Here is a 19068-nt window from a genome sequence, read left to right as displayed (position 1 = left end):
AGTTCATCACAAATTGAAATCATATATTAAAAATAAAAGGCAGTGGAGCCAGGGACATAGATAGATCAGTGGCAGAGCACTTGCCTGGGTTTGATCCTTCACATCAGTTAAAAAAAAGGAGGAGCAGCAGCAGCAGCAAAAGTCTCCATGTCTTGAGGCACAGAGGCATCAGGTTCAATCCTGGCATCACCAAAATGCCAGAGCTGAGCAGTGTTCTGATTAAAAAAATAATGAAGTTTTTAAAAGGGGACCAAAGGTCATCAAGCTGTTCTTTTGCTATATTTCTGTTGCATTTAGGAACCTTAAGCTATCCAAAGACATCACTTTTTCAAATCTCTTTACCACCAAACAGCTCTGGAAATAACATTATAGTTTAAATGGGAAGCCAGGACTCAGTTGAGTACTATAATTTATCCAGGAAATGTGGAATATAGATCTTAAAAACAAGATATGAGAGACAAGAGTGCTGTAGTCATGCTCTGCTTCTCTCTCATAGATAAATAAATCTATGAGGGGGTAGATAGCATAATAGTTATGTAAACAAACAGGTTCAATCCCCCATACCACCATAAGCCAAAGCTGACCAGTGCTGGTTAAAATAAATAAATAAATCTTTAAAAATTTAAAAAGATGGAGAAACGTAACACCAAGCATGTGGCCACAGCTAAAGCAGTGCTTTGAGGGAAATTCAGAGCCCTAAATACAAGAAGGGAGGCTGAAAATCAGTCCTTTATGCTTCCACCTGAATAAGCTAGAAACTAGCACCTAGAGCTCAGCTGGCAGAGCTCTGGACTCTCATGCTTGAGATGATAACATCAATGGACATAGCAATCAAGTCAGTCAGGATCATTGCAGTATCAGTGCATAAAAACACTCACACATCACACAAATATTGTGGCACACATTAGACTTTAAATATTTATCATTATTGTCTTTAGTAGTAATGCTGAATGGAAGTCCCCTTATTGACTTTTTAAAAATAATTTTATTGGGTGGCATCTAGTGGTTTACAGTACAGGTGTTGACACATGGGTACAGTTTCTCATCTCCCCATGACAGGTGTCTGGAGACCACTCTCACCCCCAGCTTAGGTCCTTTTCCATCACCATGCACCAAGACCCTGGCATCCTCACCAGTGTTCCCTCCCCCTTTCCCCACAATCCTTTGCTTTGGTGTGGCCTCACTGACTTTCTTTTCTTTTTTAGTGATTTACAAAATTATAAGATAAGGGTCCAGATGGTGGCACACCTGGTTAAGCACACATGCTATAGTGTGCAAGAATCCAGGTTCAAGCCCCTGGTCCCCACCTTTAGGGGGAAAGCTTCACGAGTAGTGAAACAGAGCTGCAGGTATCTCTTAGTCTCTCTCCCTCTCTATTTCCCCTCCCCTGTCAATTTTTCTGTCTCTATCTAATAACAAATAAATAAACCTTTTTTAAAAATTAAAAAAAGATAATAGGGGTGTAATTCCACATCATTCCCACCACCAGAGTTCTGGGTCCCCATCTGCCTCCAGCAGAAACTGCAACCATTCTCCAAGGTCATAGGTATGGGTTGACTATATATCAGACGAGATCGGGCGTGTTCAGGGTGGTATGACCATAGACTGGTTGACTATATATCTACATCATTCAATCTCTCAATATAGACCTATCTATAGATATAGATATATTTTCCAATTTTTATTCACTTCTACAGCCTTGCCTTCATTTCTTTTCCTTACTGAGTTATTATTATTATTATTTATTTTTTATTGCCAGGGTTGTTGGGGCTCAGTGCCTGCATGACGAGTCCACCACTGGCGGCCATTTTTTCTTTTAAAAAATGTACTTTTATTTTTATTTTTCATTAGATAGGACAGAGATAAATTGAGATGGAAGGAGATAGAAAGGAAGAGAGAGGGGGCCGGGCGGTAGCTCAGCAGGTTAAGCGCATGTGGCGCAACAAGGACTGGCGTAAGGATCCCGGTTCAAGCCTCTGGCTCCCCACCTGCAAGAGGGTCACTTCACAGGTGGTGAAGCAGGTCTGCAGGTGTCTTTCTTTCTCTCCCCCTCTCTGTCTTCCCCTCCTCTCTGGATTTCTCTCTGTCCTATCTAACAATGACAGCAATAACAACTACTACAACAATGGTAAACAAGGGCAACAAAAAGGGAAAAATAGCCTCCAGGATCAGTGGATTCTTAGTGGAGGCACCAAGCCCCAGCGGAGGGAGGCAAAAAAAGAAAGGAAGAAAGAAAGAAGAAAAGAAAAAGAGAAAGGAAGAACGAAGTAGAGACACATTTGTAGGCCCGCTTCACCACTCATGAAGCTTCCCCCTTGCATGTGGGGACTCAAATCGGGTCCTTGCATGTGGTAATGTACACTCAACCAGGTGAATCACCACTGCCACCCCCCACCTACCTTATTGACTTTCTAATAGGCTCAGGTAGTAACCTTGCTCAGACAGGGGTGATTAGTTCCCACCATTCTAAAATGATAGGTGCAAGTTTTAATATCCCTACTGACATATTTCTGTTTGTGAGGTGCTTCCTGTATTAGACTGAGCCATCTTGGTTTTTTGTTTGTTTGTTTGTTTGTTTGTTTTGCCTCCAGGGTTACTGCCCAGGCTTGGGTGCCTGCACCACGTAACCACTGCTCCTGGAGACCATTTTCCCCCTTTTGTTGCCCTTGTTGTCTTATCACTGTTGTTGTTATTATTATTGTTGTTGGGGTTGCTATTGTTGGACAGGACAGAGAGAAATAGAGAGAGGAGGGGAAGACAGAGAGGGGGAGAAAAAGATAGACACCTACAGACCTGCTTCACCGCCTGTGAAGCGACTCCCCTGCAGGTGGGGAGCCAGGGGCTCGAACTGGGATCCTTATGCCAGTCCTTGCACTTTGCACCACATGCACTTAACCCGCTGCGCTACCACCCGACTCCCAGCCATCGTGTTTTTAAGGGACTAACTCGGTGGGATCTGTTTCAGTTTGGGGACATATGTTTAAAAATGTTTTTATTTATGTGATCTGGGAGGTGGCGCAATAGATAAAGCACTGAACTCTCAAGCATGAGGCTTGGAGTTCAACCCCTGGCAGCACATGTACCAGTGTGATGTCTGGTTCTTTCTCTCTCTCCTCCTATCATTCTCATTAATAAGTAAATAAAATGTTTAAAAAATATTCTTATTTACTACTGGATAGAGACAGAGAGCAGAAGAGGAGGAGAGAGACAGAGGGAGAGACAGAGACAGAGAGATGTCTGCAGTTCTGCTTCACCATTCATGAATCTTTCTTCCTACAAGTGGGAACCAGGGCTTGAACCTGAGTCCTTTGCACACTATATGTGAGCACTTCATCAGGTGCGCCACCAACTGGCCCCTGGCAGATATATATTATTCTCACTTCCCCCAGCTCCCCATCTGTTTTATTTTAATTTTTTAAAAGATTTTATTCATGAGAAAGAAGGAGAAAGAGAAAGAACCAGACATCACTATGGTATATGTGCTGCTGGGGATTGTACTCAGGACCTCATGGTTGAGTGTCCAGTGCCTTCTCCACTGCACCACCTCCCAGACTACTCCCCATCTGTTTTATGACTTGATCTGTCTCATAGCTGTCTGCCTGCCTGTCTGTCTGTCTGTCTGTCTGTCTGTCTGTCACCCAATGCACATTATCTCTCTCTCTCTCTCTTTCTGCCCCCTGAGCAATCAGAAGCCTGGTGCAGCTGTCTCTTCACTTTCCATTTTCTCTAGCATCACTCCTTCAACTCAGAGCACCCCATCAACCATGTTTCCCCACTCCCTCCTGCTCACGTAAAGCCCCAAATCCAGAGATGGTTATACATTCCCTAAAAGGAGCCCCCCCCCCAAAAAAGAAGTATGTTTTGTTTGCTTGTTTGTTTCAGACAGTCACAGGTGGAATGGTAGTGAGGGTACTGAACTATTTGCCAAGACCTAGACCCAAGAGCGGCAGTGCTGGGGCAGCTGCCCTGATGTTCCCTGATACTCTGTGGCCGGGGATTGATACTTTTGGAAAGCACTAGGGCCTGGGCCTGGCTCAGCCTTGATGGGGTGACAGCCATGATCATCAGGGAGTCAGGGGCAGGGTGAGGAGATCATCTGGCAGCCCATTTCAGCAACAGGACAGCCCTCACCTTTGGTGTCAGCTGGCATTCTACTTTGGTTTCGGGACCTCAAGTCTGCCTAAAAATTTTCTTAGGTGATTGGTGAAGCAGCCACATCTAGCTCAAAAGTAGCAACATGGGAACTGTGAGCAGTGCAGAAGAAGAGGGAGACAAGGTAAAGCCATCTCCCCACAGGGAAGGGGAGGGCTTTCCCACAGGTTGCCTCAACTGTCTGCAGTAGGAGATCCATGGTGACCAGTTAATGGCACCTAGCATGAGTCTGACACCCTATTTCCTAGATGCAAATAAAGGAGGCAGGTGGGTGGGTGGTATCTGCAACGGCTTCTTCTGACAGAGGCAAAGTGCTGATTTTTTTTCCTCCAGGGTTATTGCTGAGGCTCAGTGCCTACATTATGAATCCACTGCTCCTGGCGGTCATTTTTTACATGTTTTTAAATTTCTTTATTGGGGAATTAATGTTTTACATTCAACAGTAAATACAACAGTTTATACATGCATAACATTCCCCAGTTTCCCATATAACAATACAACCCCCACTAGGTCCTATGTCATCCTTTTTGGATCTGTATTCTCCCCACCCACCCACCCCCACCCCAGAGTCTTTTACTTTGGTGCAATACGTCAATTCCATTTGAGGTTCTACTTGTGGTTTTGTGTTTTTTTTCCTGATCTTGTTTTTCAACTTCTGCCTGAGAGTGAGATCATCCCATATTCATCCTTCTGTTCCTGACTTATTTCACTTAACATGAATTTTTCAAGGTCCATCCAAGACCGGCTGAAAACAATGAAGTCACCATTTTTTACAGCTGAGTAATATTCCATTGTGTATATATACCACAACTTACTCAGCCACTCATCTGTTGTTGGACACCTGGGTTGCTTCCAGGTTTTGGCTACTACAAATTGTGCTGCTAAGAATATATGTGTACACAGATCTTTTTTGGATGAATGTGTTGGGTTCCTTAGGATATATCCCCAGGAGAGGAATTGCAGGATCCTAGGGTAGGTCCATTTTTAGCCTTCTGAGAGTTCTCCAGACTGTTCTCCACAGAGGTTGGACCAATTGACATTCCCACCAGCAGGGTAGCAGGGTTCCTTTGACCCCACACCATCTCCAGCATTTGCTGCTGTTAATTTTTCTGATGTATGACATTGTCACAGGAGTGAAGTGGTATCTCATTGTTGTCTTTATTTGCATTTCTCTGACAATCAGAGACTTGAAGCATTTTTCATGTATTTCTCAGCCTTTCAGATCTCTTCTGTGGTGAATATTCTGTCCATGTCCTCCCCCCATTTTTTGATGGGGTTATTTGTTGTCTTGTTGAGTTTGGCAAGCTCTTTATATATGTTGGTTATTAAACTCTTGTCTGATGTATGGCATGTAAAGATCTTCTCCCATTCTGTGAGGGGTCTCTTGGTTTGGGTAGTGGTTTCTTTTGCTGTGAAGAAGCTTTCTAATTTGATGTAGTCCAATAGGCTTATACTTGCCTTAGTCTTCTTTGTAATTGGATTTGTTTCATTGAAGATGTCTTTGAAATTTATGCGGCAAAGAGTTCTGCCAATATTTTCTTCTAAGTATCTGATAGTTTGTGGTCTAACATCCAAGTCCTTGATTCACTTGGAATTTACTTTTGTATTTGGTGAAATACAGTGATTCATTTTCATTCTTCTGCATGTTTCAACCCATTATTTCCAATACCATTTGTTGAAGAGATTCTGCTTTCCCCATTGAATAGTCTGGGCACCTTTGTCAAAGATTAGATGTCCATAGGTGTGGGGCCTCTTTTCTGGGCTCTCAGTTCTATTCCACTGGTCAGTGTGTCTATTCATGTTCCAGTACCAAGCAGTATTAATGACAATGGCCCTATAATACAATTCGAGATCTGGGAGTGTTATGCCTCTGGTTCTGTTCTTTTTTCTCAAGATTGTTTTGGAAATTCTAGGTCTTTTCCTGTTCCAGATAAACATTTTTAGCATATGTTCTATTCTCCTAAAAAATGTGCTTGGTATCTTGATGGGGATAGCATTAAATTTGTATATGTCTCTGGGTAGTCTATTCATTTTGATGATGTTAATTCTTCCAACCCATGAACATGGAATATCTTTCCACTTCTTTGTGTTTTTTTCAATTTCCTTGAGTAGTGACTCATGATTTTCAGTATACAAGTCTTTCACTTCCTTGGTTAGATTTACTCCTAGATATTTTATTGTTTTTGTTGCTATAGTAAAAGGAATTGATTTCAGGATTTCAATGTCTTCTAACTTAGTGTTTGCATAGAGGAATGCCACTGACTTTTGAATGTTAATTTTGTAGGCTGACACCTTATTGTATTGCCTGATGATTTCCAAAAGCTTCTTGCTGGATTCCTTAGGTTTTTCTGTGTATACTATCATGTCATCTGCAAATAAGGAGAGTTTGACTTCTTCTCTTCCAATATGTATCCTTTTAATTCCTTGCTCCTGCCTGATTGCTATGGCAAGAACTTCCAACACTATGTTCAATAGTAATGGTGATAATGGGCAGCCCTGTCTAGTACCTGATCTGAGTGGAAATGCTTCCAGTTTTTCACCATTGAGTATGATGTTGGCTGTAGGTTTGCTATATATAGACTCCACTGTTTTCAGGAACTTTCCATCTATTCCCATTTTTTTGTAGTGTTTTGATGATAAAGGGATGTTGGATTTTGTCAAAGGCTTTCTCTGCATCTATTGATATGACCATGTGGTTTTTGGTCTTGCTTTTGTTGATGTGGTGGATCACATTGATTGATTTATGTATATTAAACCAACCTTGCATGCCTGGGATAAACCCCACTTGGTCATGATGAACAATCTTCAATATACTGCTGTATCCGGTTGGCTAGAATTTTGTTCAATATTTTAGCATCTATGCTAATCAGAGATATTGATCTGTAGTTTTCTTGTTTGGTTGTGTCCCTGTCTGCTTTTGATATCAGAGTGATGTTGGCTTCATAGAAGCTGGCAGGGAGTATTCCAGTGTCTTCAGTCTTCTGGAAGACTTTTAAAAATAGGGGTATTAGTTCTTCTTTGAAGGTTTTGTAGAATTCATTTGTAAAACCATCTGGTCCAGGACTTTTATTTTTGGGAAGATTTTTGGTAACTGTTTCAATTTCACTAGCTGTGATGGACCTGTTCATGTTATCCACTACCTCTTTACTTAGTTTTGGAAGTTGGTAGGTATCTAGGAAATTGTCCATTTCTTCCAGGTTCTCTAGCTTGGTGGCATATAGTTGTTCATAGAAGCCTCGCATGATATGTTGACTTTCTGTGGTGTCTGTTGTGATATCTCCTCTTTCATTTATGATCCAATTTATTTGGGTCTTCTCCCTTTTTTGTTTTGTGAGTCTGGCTAAAGGTTTGTCGATTTTGTTTACTCTTTCGAAGAGCCAACATTTACTTTCATTGATCTTTTGTATGATTTTCTTATTCTCAATGTTATTTATTTCTGCCCTAACTTTAGTGATTTCTGTCCTTCTGGTTGCTTTAGGGTTCCTTTGTTGTTCTTCTTCTAGGTCTTTAAGATGTGCAATCAGGCTGTTTATTTGTGCTTTTTCTTGTTTCCTAATGTGTGCTTGTATAGCTATGAACTTCCCTCTCAGTACTGCCTTAGTTGTGTCCCAAATATTTTGATAGTTTGTGTCTTCATTTTCATTGAACTCTCGAAACATTTTGATTTCTTCCTTTATTTCCTCTTTGACCCAGAAGTTGTTAAGAAGTGTACTGTTGAGCTTCTGCCTTTTGGGACTATTACTAATCTTTTGTTGATTGTTAAGTGTTAGTTTAATTCCACTGTGGTCTGAGAAGATGCTTGGGATGATTTCAATGCTCTTGAATGGGCTGATGCTGTCTTTGTGGCCTAACATATAGTCTATCCTTGAGAATGATCCATGTGGATTTGAGTAAAATGTGTATTCCAGTTTCTTGGGATGAATGACTGAAAAATGTCCAATAGTTCTAGTATATCTATCTCTTCATTTAGCTCCCTTATGTCTTTACTGATTTTCTGCTTGGATGATCTGTCAAGTTGAGAGAGTAGGGTTTCCCCTACTATGACTGTGTTGCTGTTAATATATTGCTGTAGTTCTTTCAGTAGACGTTTGATGTATTTAGATGGCTTCTCATTGGGTGTATAGATGTTAATAATTGTTAAGTCCTCTTGATTGACTGATTCTCTGAGCATTAGGTAGTGTCCATTCCTATCTTTTTTAATCTTATCTATTTTAAAGTCTATTGTGTCAGATATGAGAATAGCTGTTCCTGCCCTATTTTGTGGGCCATTGGCTTGTATGATAGTTTTCCATCTTTTCACTTTAAGTCTGTGTTTGTCTTATTGAGTTAGGTGGGTTTCCTGTAGACAGCATATTGTTGGGTTGTATTTTCTGATCCATCTTCCTATTCTGTGTCTTTTAATAGGTGAATTCAGGCCATTGACATTTATTGATATCAAAGATTGAAGATATTTTAATGCCATTCTTGTAGAGTTTTAGAGTGATCTGATATATGATCTATTTATGGTGGTCTGACTGTTTATAGGAGACCTTTCAGAACTTCTTTCAGGGCAGGCTTGGTGATAGTTGATTCCTTCAACTGTTGCTTGTCTGAGAAGGTTTTGATGCCTCCATCTAGTCTGAATGACAGTCTAGCAGGATATAGTATTCTTGGCTGAAAGCCTTTCTCATTGAGCACTCGATAGATATCTTGCCATTGTCTTCTGGCCTGAAGTATTTGTGTGGAGAAGTCTGCTGCTAATCTTATGGGTTTCCCTTGTAGGTGACTCTTTGTTTTTCTCTTGCAGCCTTGTGGATCCTTTCTTTATCCTTATTCCTTTCCATTCTAAGTATGATGTGTCTTGGTGTCTCTAAGTCTAGGTTAATTCTGTCTGGGACCCTCTGGGCTTATTGAACCTTTATGTCTTTGATGTTGTCTAGACTAGAGAAGTTTTCAGCTATTATGGCCTGAAGAATGCTTTCATCCTCTCCCTCTATTTCTTCCTTGGTAAGCCAGTAATGCGTACATTGTTTCTTTTGAAGTCATCCTATAGGACTCTGTTGTTGTTTTCAGCATGTCTTAATCTCTTTTTGAGATCTCTTCTTTTTTAGTTGTCTCTAATTCATCCTCGATCTTGCTAATTCTGTCTTTAGCCTCATTGATTCTATTCTCTCTCCCCTCTACTGTTTTCTGGAGTTCACTTATTTTGTTACCCTGTTCTGATAGTTTTAGCTTGTTCAGCTAGTTGTGTTCTTAGCTCAGCTATTTCAGCTTTCAGCTCTCTAATAACCTTGAGATAATAGAGTTTTCTCCCAGAGTCTCATTTGTTGTTCCTGTATTTCTGATTATAATTCTTTCAAATTCTTTACTCACTCCTGTTATTATTTCCTTAGCTAATGTTTGGGTGTTGAACTCGTTATTTTGTGCTTCACCCTCTGGAGGACTTTTAGCTGGACTCTTGTCCCGGTTTGATTCTCCAATATTTCTTCTTGTTGTTTTAACCATTTTATATATTATGTTATGAGTTCCCTTTATCAGTACTTTTCAAATTACTGATAACTATTGCCTGGATTGACTTGTGTCTAAGTAAGCTAAATAAAGGGTTCACAGCGGTGGAAGTTAACAGTTGTTTCAATAGTATTTTAATCCCTGAGTTGGAGCTCAGTGGTTTAAAAACCTCTTTTTCTTTTTCTTCCCTGTAAGCTATCGAATCCTGAGGGCTTATAAACTACAAGTAGCCTTCTTAGCTTAATCACTGACTCCTGACCAAGACATAAAGCAGGGTCTGACAGAGATACTCCAGTGGTTATGCAAAGAGACTTTCACAGCCCCACCACTATACCATTGAGGTATAGGTCTTCTCCTGAGTTTCCTGGTTAGATCTCTGTCCCCTGGTGTCCCTCCCTGCTACTGCTCCAGATTCTGAGGGTAATAGCAATGGAGACTCAGAGTTGCACTTGTTGAGTCTCCGGGGAGTCCTCTCCTCCCTTCAGCTGTCCCCTTGTTGGTGGAACAGACTGGAAGTGGTGTCTCAACTGATAAACTGCCGGACTGTTACCAGCCATTTAATCTCTCCCCAGGATCCTCTCTGTCACCAGCCACACGTGTTTGCACTCACCCGTGATTTGGTGGGTTCCTGTAGTTTTTCTTGTCCTGTCTTGTTTCGGTCCCAGGTGGTCTCCTTTGGTATTCCTAGTTGATCCTGGAGAGGAGAGGAGAGGGGAGGGGAGGGGAGGGGAGGGGAGGAGAGGAGAGGAGAGGAGAGGAGAGGAGAGGAGAGGAGAGGAGAGGAGAGGAGAGGAGAGGAGAGAAAGAGATCTGCTGCTGCTCATAGCCCCACCTTCGGAAGTACTCCATTTTTTACATTTTTTGTTGTTATTGCTATTATTGTTTTTGTTGTTGCTGCTGCTATTGTTGGATAGGACAGAGAGAAATGGAGAGAGGAGGGGAAGACCGAGGCAGGGAGAGAAGGACACCCGCAGACCTGCTTCACCACTTGTGAAGCAACCCCCTTGCAGGTGGGGAGCCGGGGGCTCAAACCAGGATCCTTGCATCAGTCATTGCGCTTTGTTTTACGTGTGCTTAACCCAGAGCACTACCACCTAGCCCCGAAATACTGATTTTTACTGAACACTTAGTTTAATAATAAATTAATTTGGGCCTGGGAAACAGCATCGTGGTTATGCAGAATCCTCTCATATCTGAGGCTCAGGGTCCCACGAGGTAGTGCTTTGGCCTCTCTGTATCTCTCCTAAATATAAAATAAATAAAACATTTATTAAAAATTAATTAAGTTGAAACAAGAGAGAGCCAGAAAAATAGCTCACTATTTTTGGATAGTGTGCTGCTTTGTCCTGTTCTGACCCAGGCTCAAGTCCAGCCTCTACTGCACTGAAAGAAGCTTTGGTGATCTTGTCTCTTTTCTTTCTCTGCCTCTCTCTGTCTAAAAAAATTAATTAATCAAAAAATTTTTAAATGTTCTGGTACTTTAAAATCTATGAAACAAAACCAAAGATAAAACCACCAAGCCTCTGGGGTCAGGTGGTAGCACAGACGGTTAAACACACATGGTGCAAAGCTCAAAGACTGCTGTAAGGATCCCGGTTGGAGCCCCTGGCTCCCCACCTACAGGGGGGTCACTTTGCAAATGGTGAAACAGGTCTGCAGGTGTCTGTCTTTCTCTCCCCCTCTCTGTCTTCCCCATCTCTCTCCATTTCTCTCTGTCCTATTCAACAACAATGACATCAATAACAATAATAATAACCACAACAACGATAAAACAACCAGGGCAACAAAAGGGAAAAATAGCCTCCAGGAGCAGTGGATTCATGGTGCAGGCACTGAGCCCCAGCAATAACCCTGGAGGCAAAAAAACACCAAGCCTCATTAGGGCTTTTTGTATAATCACTATGCTATTTCCCCTACATTGTATGCCTTTAGTTGGCCTTTCTTCTTTCCCAAAACTTCTTTGTTGGGAAGTTATTTAGTGTCCACAGATGCCAGGTATAAGATGTCAACTCTTCAGGAAGGTAAGAGCATGCCTAGGGTTATGTGATGATTTACTCAAAATTTCTGGGTCTCTCCCCTCTATAAAGAAAAAATAGGGAGTTGGGTAATAGAGCAGCAGGTTAAGGGCACATGGCGCAAAGCAAAAGTGCCGGCATAAGGATCTTGGTTCAAGCCCCCGGCTCTCCACCTGCAGGGGAGTAGCTTCACAAGCACTGAAGCAAGTCTGCAGGTGTCTCTCTTTCTCTCCCCCTCTGTCTGTCTTCCCCTCCTCTCTCCATTTCTCTCTGTCCTATCCAACAACAATAACTACAACAACAATAAAAACAAGGGCAACAAAAGGGAAAATAAATAAATAAAATATTTTTAAAAGGTTAAAATAATAAATAAAAAAGAAAAATAATATATGTGATTAATATATTTTTATTTAGTCTTTCACTATCAATTTTTTGGGGGAAATGTTGACTTACAGGATCATTGTTGTCGCAAGAGTTCATTCCCACATTCCCCCATAGTTTTTCTTTGCTTGTTTATTTGTCCAGCCCTGGAACCTCAGAGCTTCAGGAATAAAAATCTCTTGCATAATCATTATGCTGTCTCCCTGCCATATACTGTAATGCTTGTTTATTTGTCCAGCCCTGAAAGAATCCAGAAGGGCCCTGGAGCGATTGTTATCCTCCCCTACAGTCTAGAGGATCTGCTAAGAAAATAAAATTAACAAAGTCAACTGACCAGGTTTAGCCCACCAGTCAAAGGTGACCTCTTAGACTTAACTCTAAAAAGTGGGTGCTGAGAGAATCCAGGTGGTGGGACATGAGTTCAGGGTTAGGTAGAAGAGAGTGAAAAATATGCAAGTTCTTTGAAGTCCAAAATGCATGAGTTGCTCTGTTTTCATTCTGGGCTGCAGCCTGGCACAGTGGTTACCAGCTGGATGGTTCAGAGCACTCTCTGGAGTGTTTGTTTCCTGGGTGCCAGATACTTCACACACCACTGACTTGTTTTTATTTTCTCACAACTCTGAGAGGGAAGCTACTGCTACTCTCTTGGAGTGAGAGATTAGGAAACTGAATAATTAGTAATGAGTGGATGCGAATTGAGTTTGGATAGCTCCTAAAATTTATGTTCTTTTTTTTTTTTTTTAATTTTTTATTTAAGAAAGGATTAGTGAACAAAGGCATAAGGTAGGAGGGGTACAACTCCACACAATTCCCACCACCCAATCCCCATAACCCACCCTCTCCCATGATAGCCTTCCCGTTCTCTAGCCCTCTGGGAGCATGGACCCAGGGTCGTTGAGGGTTGCAGAAGGTAGAGGGTCTGGCTTCTGTAATTGCTTCCCCGCTGAACATGGGCGTTGACTGGTCGGTCCATACTCCCAGTCTGCCTCTCTCTTTCCCTAGTAAGGTGTGTCTCTGGGGAATCTGAGCTCCAGGACACATTGGTGGGGTCTTCAATCCAGGGAAGCCTAGTCAGCATCCTGATGGCATCTGGAACCTGGTGACTGAAAAGAGAGTTAACATACGAAGCCAAACAAATTGTTGAGCAATCATGGATCCCAAGTTTGGAATAGTGGAGAGGAAGTGTTAGGGAGGTACTCACTGCAAACTCTAGTGTAATCCTGCTTTCAGGTATATATTTTGCAGTAGTTTATGGATACGTGTGCACATAAGCTCTCTCTCACAGAAACTGTTGTATGTCTAGGTTATGGGACTTTGTTAGAAAGTGAACTACCTGAGATGAAATTAGAGTGTACTATTAAAGGAAAGGTCTCACCCGAGTAATGAAGCTGAAGGGTTGTCATTCCACACGTGAAGTCTCTGGATACAGTCTGAGGTGAAGCATGTTGAGATGGCAATCGTTGCTTTGGTTAGGTTGTGATCGGCGGATGCAATATTATTTGGTTTGGATTGGGAGATGCATACGGGAAAGTGGGCCCTATCCAAGGGTGCCAGGACTGAGGGAAGTAGGGGCTCTATAGTGAAGATGTGAGGTTCCTGCTGTCTTAGGGTTCAAAAAGACAATCAATAGTTAATATTATCATCACATTATTTGTTAATAGGGTTAACTTTGAAAAGTCCCTTTGTTATGGTTTGCTGTACAGTACCCAGTATCTTGTATATAGCTGTGCTATTGGAAGCTTCTAATCTACTTGGTCTAGGCTTTTGAGAGAGTCCGCATATCAAATATGTAGCCTATCTATTAAAAAGATTCGAGTTTGTCTTTTGAGAACCTTTGAGACATACAATTGATTTCCCCCTCTCATATTAATTAACTACTGATTTATATGTCTACATTTTGCTAGGAGTGTACATAAACACCATTCCCATCACCAAAGGACCGTGACCCATCCCTCCCGCCCACTCCCACCCCCCACTGGCCCAGGAAGCTACATGTCTACCCCTCACCACTGGGTTTTTACTTTGGTGCCCTACTTACAATTTGATCAGGTCCTGCTTTTAGTTTCCCTTTCAGATCTTCTAAGTCAGCTTCTGTTGATGAGTGGGATCATCCCATACTCATCTTTAACTTTCTGACTTAGTTCACTTAACATAATTCCTTCTAGCTCTGTCCAAGATGGGTCAGAGAAGGTGGGTTCATTGTTCTTGATAGCTGCATAGTATTCCATTGTGTATATATACCACAGCTTTCTCAGCCATTCATCTGTTGTTGGGCACCTGGGTTGCTTCCAGGTTTTAGCTATTATGAATTGTGCTGCTATGAACATAGGAGTACACACCTCTTTTTGGTTGGGTGTTATGGAGTCCTTGGGGTATAACCCCAGGAGAGGAATTATTGGGTCATATGGAAGGTCCATGTCTAGCCTTCTGAGAGTTTTCCAGACTGCTCTCCACAGAGGCTGTACCAATTTACATTCCCACCAGCAATGTAAAAGGGTTCCTCTGTCCCCACATCCTCTCCAGCATTTGTTGCTGCTGTCCTTTTTGATGTATGCCATTCTTGCAGGAGTGAGGTGGTATCTTAGTGTTGTCTTAATTTGCATTTCTCTGACAATCAGTGACCTAGAGCAGTTTTTCATATGTTTGTTAGCCTTTTGGATCTCCTCTGTGGTGAATGTTTTGTTCATTTCCTCTGCCCATTTTTGGATGGGGTCATTTGCTTTTTTGCGGCTAAGTTTGCTGAGTTCTTTATATATTTTGGTGATTAGTTTCTTGTCTGATGTCTGGCATGTGAAGATCTTCTCCCATTCTGTGAGGGGTCTCTCTGTTTGTTTAATAGTTTCTTTGGATGCGCAGAAGCTTTTCAATTTGATGTAGTCCCATTGGTTTGTTTCTGCTTTGGTCTTCCTTGCAATTGGGTTTGATTCATCAAAGATGTCCTTGAGGTGTAGATGGGAAAGTGTTTTACCAATGTTTTCCTCTAAGTATTTGATTGTTTCTGGTCTGACATCTAGGTCTTTGATCCATTTGGAGTTGATTTTTGTTTCTGGTGAGATAAAGTGGTTCAATTTCATTCTTCTGCATGTTTCAACCCAGTTTTCCCAGCACCATTTATTGAAGAGAGCCTCCTTCTTCCATTTAATCCTTTGGGCCCCCTATCAAAGATTAGATGTCCATAGGTGTTGGGATTTACTTCTGGGCTTTCAATTCTGTTCCACTGGTCTGTGTGCCTATTTTTGTTCCAGTACCATGCTGTTTTGATGATGATGGCTTTATAATATAGTTTAAGGTCTGGGAGTGTGATGCCTCCATTTCTGTTTCTTTTCCTTAGGATGTTTTTGGCAATTCTAGGTGTTATGTTCTTTTTTGAAATAAATGCCACTATCTGTGGGGTCTTTGCTGATTCTCTCTGCCTCTCCCTCAGTCCTCTGAGGGAAGAAGTGGGGGCAGAAGCCACAAGACCGGAGCATGTGGATGCAGCCAAGGATAGACGCACCTAGATTCTGAGAAAATAAGTGAATAGTGAGCCAGGCAGTGATATACCCAGTAGCGTGTACACACTGTCATGCAAAAAGACTTGAGTTAAAACCCCTGGTCCCTAACTGCAGGGGTGAGGTTTCACCAGTGGTGGAGCAGTGCTGCAGGTGTTTCTCCTTCACTTTGTGTCTCTCCTTCTCTGTTGCTTTCTGTGTCTCACCTTCTATCAACAAAAAAGAGAAAAATATCTACTAGAAGAAGTGCTTATGAGGGCACCAAACTCCAGCAATAACCCTGATGGCAAAAAAAAAAAAGTGAAATGAAATAAAATGAATAAATAACCCTGACGGCAAAAACAAAACAAACAAAAAACCTATGTAGCTATTAAGAACAATGAACCCACCTTCTCTGACACATCTTGGATGGAGCTAGAAGGAATTACGTTAAGTGAGCTAAGTCAGAAAGATAAAGACTAGTATGGGATGATCCCACTCATAAACAGAAGTTGAAAAAGAACAGAAAGGGAAACTCAAAGCAGGATTTGACTGAATTTGGAGTAGGGCACCAAAGTAAAAACTCTGGATTGAGGGTGAGGGTGGATATTCAGCTTCATGGGGCTGGGGGTGGGGGGAGGATGGGATGGGACACAGTCTTTTGGTGGTGGGAATGGTGTTTATGTACACTCCTATTAATTTGTAGTCATATAAATCACTACGTAATTAATATGAGAGGGAAACTGATTGAATGTCTCAAACTTTTTAATGCAAAGACCATAGGCTGAGTCTTCGATATGTTAACTCTTTTAAAAGTTTAGACCAGGGAGAACAGAAGCAACCAGTGGCACAGCTATATACAAATAATGTCAAAGGACATAAATTATGGAGATGTTGTATATGATATAGCAAATCCTAACAAAGAGATTTTTTTCAAAGTTAACCCAATTGCCAAATAATGTGATTACAGCAATAACTATCTATTGTCTTCTTAAACCCTAAGACAGCAAGAACCTCCCACTTCCTCTATAGAGCCTATATTTCCCCCAGTCCTGGAACCTCTAGAGTGGGGCTCACTTTCCTGCATGCTTCTCTCAATCCATACCAAATGATACTGCATTTGCTGATCCCATCCTATTCAGTGCAATGAGTACCACCTCAGTATGCTTCACTTCACACTGTGTCCAGAGACATCAGGTGTGTAATGTCAACCCTTCAGCCTCATTACTCAGGTGAGACCTTTCCTTTCATGGGATTCTCTAATTCCATTCCAGGTGGTTCACTTCCTAACAAAGTCCCAAAACCTAGATATAGACCAGGTCCCATGAGATAGGGCATATGTTCACATGTATGCATAAATTAGGGCAAAATATATACCTGAAAGCAAAAGTACACAATAGTCTGTAGTGAGTCAGTATAAAGTTCCTAATGAAATGGTGTCTACTTAAACTTAGATACCCTCCTCACCTACTTCCTACTACACTTCCCTCACTCACTCCCAAGCTATCCTTATCAAAGCAAGGACTGCAAAATCTGAATAAGGGCAAGAGACTGGCATACTTTAATGATGACTCTTTAGTCACTATCAGGCCACCCCATCAGCTAGGGCTCTAGTCGGGGAGTCCTGAGATTCCCAAACAGACAGGATGGGCCTAGACCTCGAATAAATCCCTCTCCCCATTGTTACTGGTCATCTCTATCAGGAACAACACAATCTTAGACCCTTTGTGTGCCCCCATAGGACCTTGCCCTCAACTTGGATCAACAAAGGTAGTGAATGTTCCATCCTCCAAAGGGAGACTGGACAACATACTCGATGATACACCTGAGGAAAATGGGTCGATACTGGGGCAGCTTGGAATGTTCCTACTCATGACCACAGAATGTGAGCTTAGATCTAGAGGGATGCAGAGGTCACGTAGGCTCCTAAGCTGAATATGAGCCCCAGATCACATCAGATCAATGGGGTTTACAGTCAACAATATTTATATTCCTTTCCCATATTTGGGAGCTATTCTCTTCCCTGATCCAGCTTTCTGGTCCTTTTTCCAGCCATGACAATAACTTGGATTCACCTGCATATCAGATTTCAGGCTCAGGGAAAGAAAAAACTAGTATAGTCATGGGTACTTTGGAATATAACTAAAATATACCTACTAGCTATCTACAAAAGGGAGACCCCCAACTCTCCATCTGCACTATTCCTGCCTTTAGGTTAATGATCAGTCAACAATTTGTTTGGCTTTATATGTTAACTCTTTTCAGCCACCAGGTTCCAGATGCTACCATGATGCCAACCATACTTCCCTGGACAGACAACCCCAGACAGACAACCCCACAAATATGTCCTGAAGCTTCAATTCCCCAGAGCACTGCCCCACTAGGGAAAGAGAGAGGCAGGCTGGGAGCATGGATTAGCCTGTCAATGCCCATATTCAGCAGGGAAGCAATTACAGAAGCCAGACCTTCCACCTTCTGTATCCCACAATGATCTTGGGTTCATACTCCCAGAAGAATAAAGAATAGGAAAGCTATTAGGGGAAAAGATGGGATATGGAGTTCTGGTGGTGGGAATTGTGTAGAGTTGTACCCCTTTTATCCTATGGTTTTGTTAGTGTTTCCTTTTTATAAATAAAATTAACAGATGCATATATTAAAAAAGAAAAAAACAAACACTTAATAGAAGACAGGAATCAGAAAACTTTGACCTGCCTATTTATCTGATTTTGGAAATAAAGTTCTATTATAGTAAAAAAAAAAAGTGAAAGAAATGAAATGAAGTGAATATCCATCCAGGCTCACTCAAGCTTAACTGTGCAAGGCAACTGTGTGCCCCAGTCAAGGTAGAATTAACCCCACATAGAGCTCTGTATGCAGCTAATACTCTACACTGAAATACAGTGAGGAGCCGACACAGACAAGACCCCAGCGTGGGGCTTACTCTCTAGCCCTGGCAGCCCCAGCCCTTGCCTATACACTCCCAGAGTCGGCATTTGATTTGCATTGTGGTGAGTACCATGAGTCAAATGGCCCTCCCCATCACTTCTAACTGTGTGTTCTTGAACAAGTTCTTTAGCTTCTCTCTGTGTAAGATGGGGATGATATGATAGCTACCAAAGGACTGTGTAAGATCTGTACACTCTTTTGCATAGTTGTCTGGTTCAAAGGAAGCACTTGATAAACATCAGCTGCTAATGTCATACTATACGAAAATTATGTTTCATGAACACAGGGACTATATCTCCTTGTTCTCTAATTCCAAGCACCTAGCACAAGAGCTCAGCAATTTACAGAATATGGCAGGGAGACAGCATAATGATTATGCAATAGATTTTTATACCTGAGGCTTTGAGGTCCCAGGTTCAATCTCCAGCACCACCGTAAATCAGAACCAAGCTGTGCTCTGAAAAAGAAAAGAGAATGCGTGCGGTCTGGCGGTGGCGCACCTGGTTGAGCACACATGTTATAATCAGCAAGGATCCGGGTTCAAGCCCCCAATCCTCACTTGCAGGTGGCATACCCAGAAATCTCCTCTTGATTTCTGACTATCCAATAAAAAAAAT

This window comes from Erinaceus europaeus, chromosome 12 (assembly GCF_950295315.1).
Source record: "Erinaceus europaeus chromosome 12, mEriEur2.1, whole genome shotgun sequence".
In the NCBI taxonomy this organism is placed as follows: Eukaryota; Metazoa; Chordata; class Mammalia; order Eulipotyphla; family Erinaceidae; genus Erinaceus; species Erinaceus europaeus.
The sequence above is the reverse complement of the archived record's forward strand: the minus strand, read 5'-3'. Positions refer to the sequence as shown.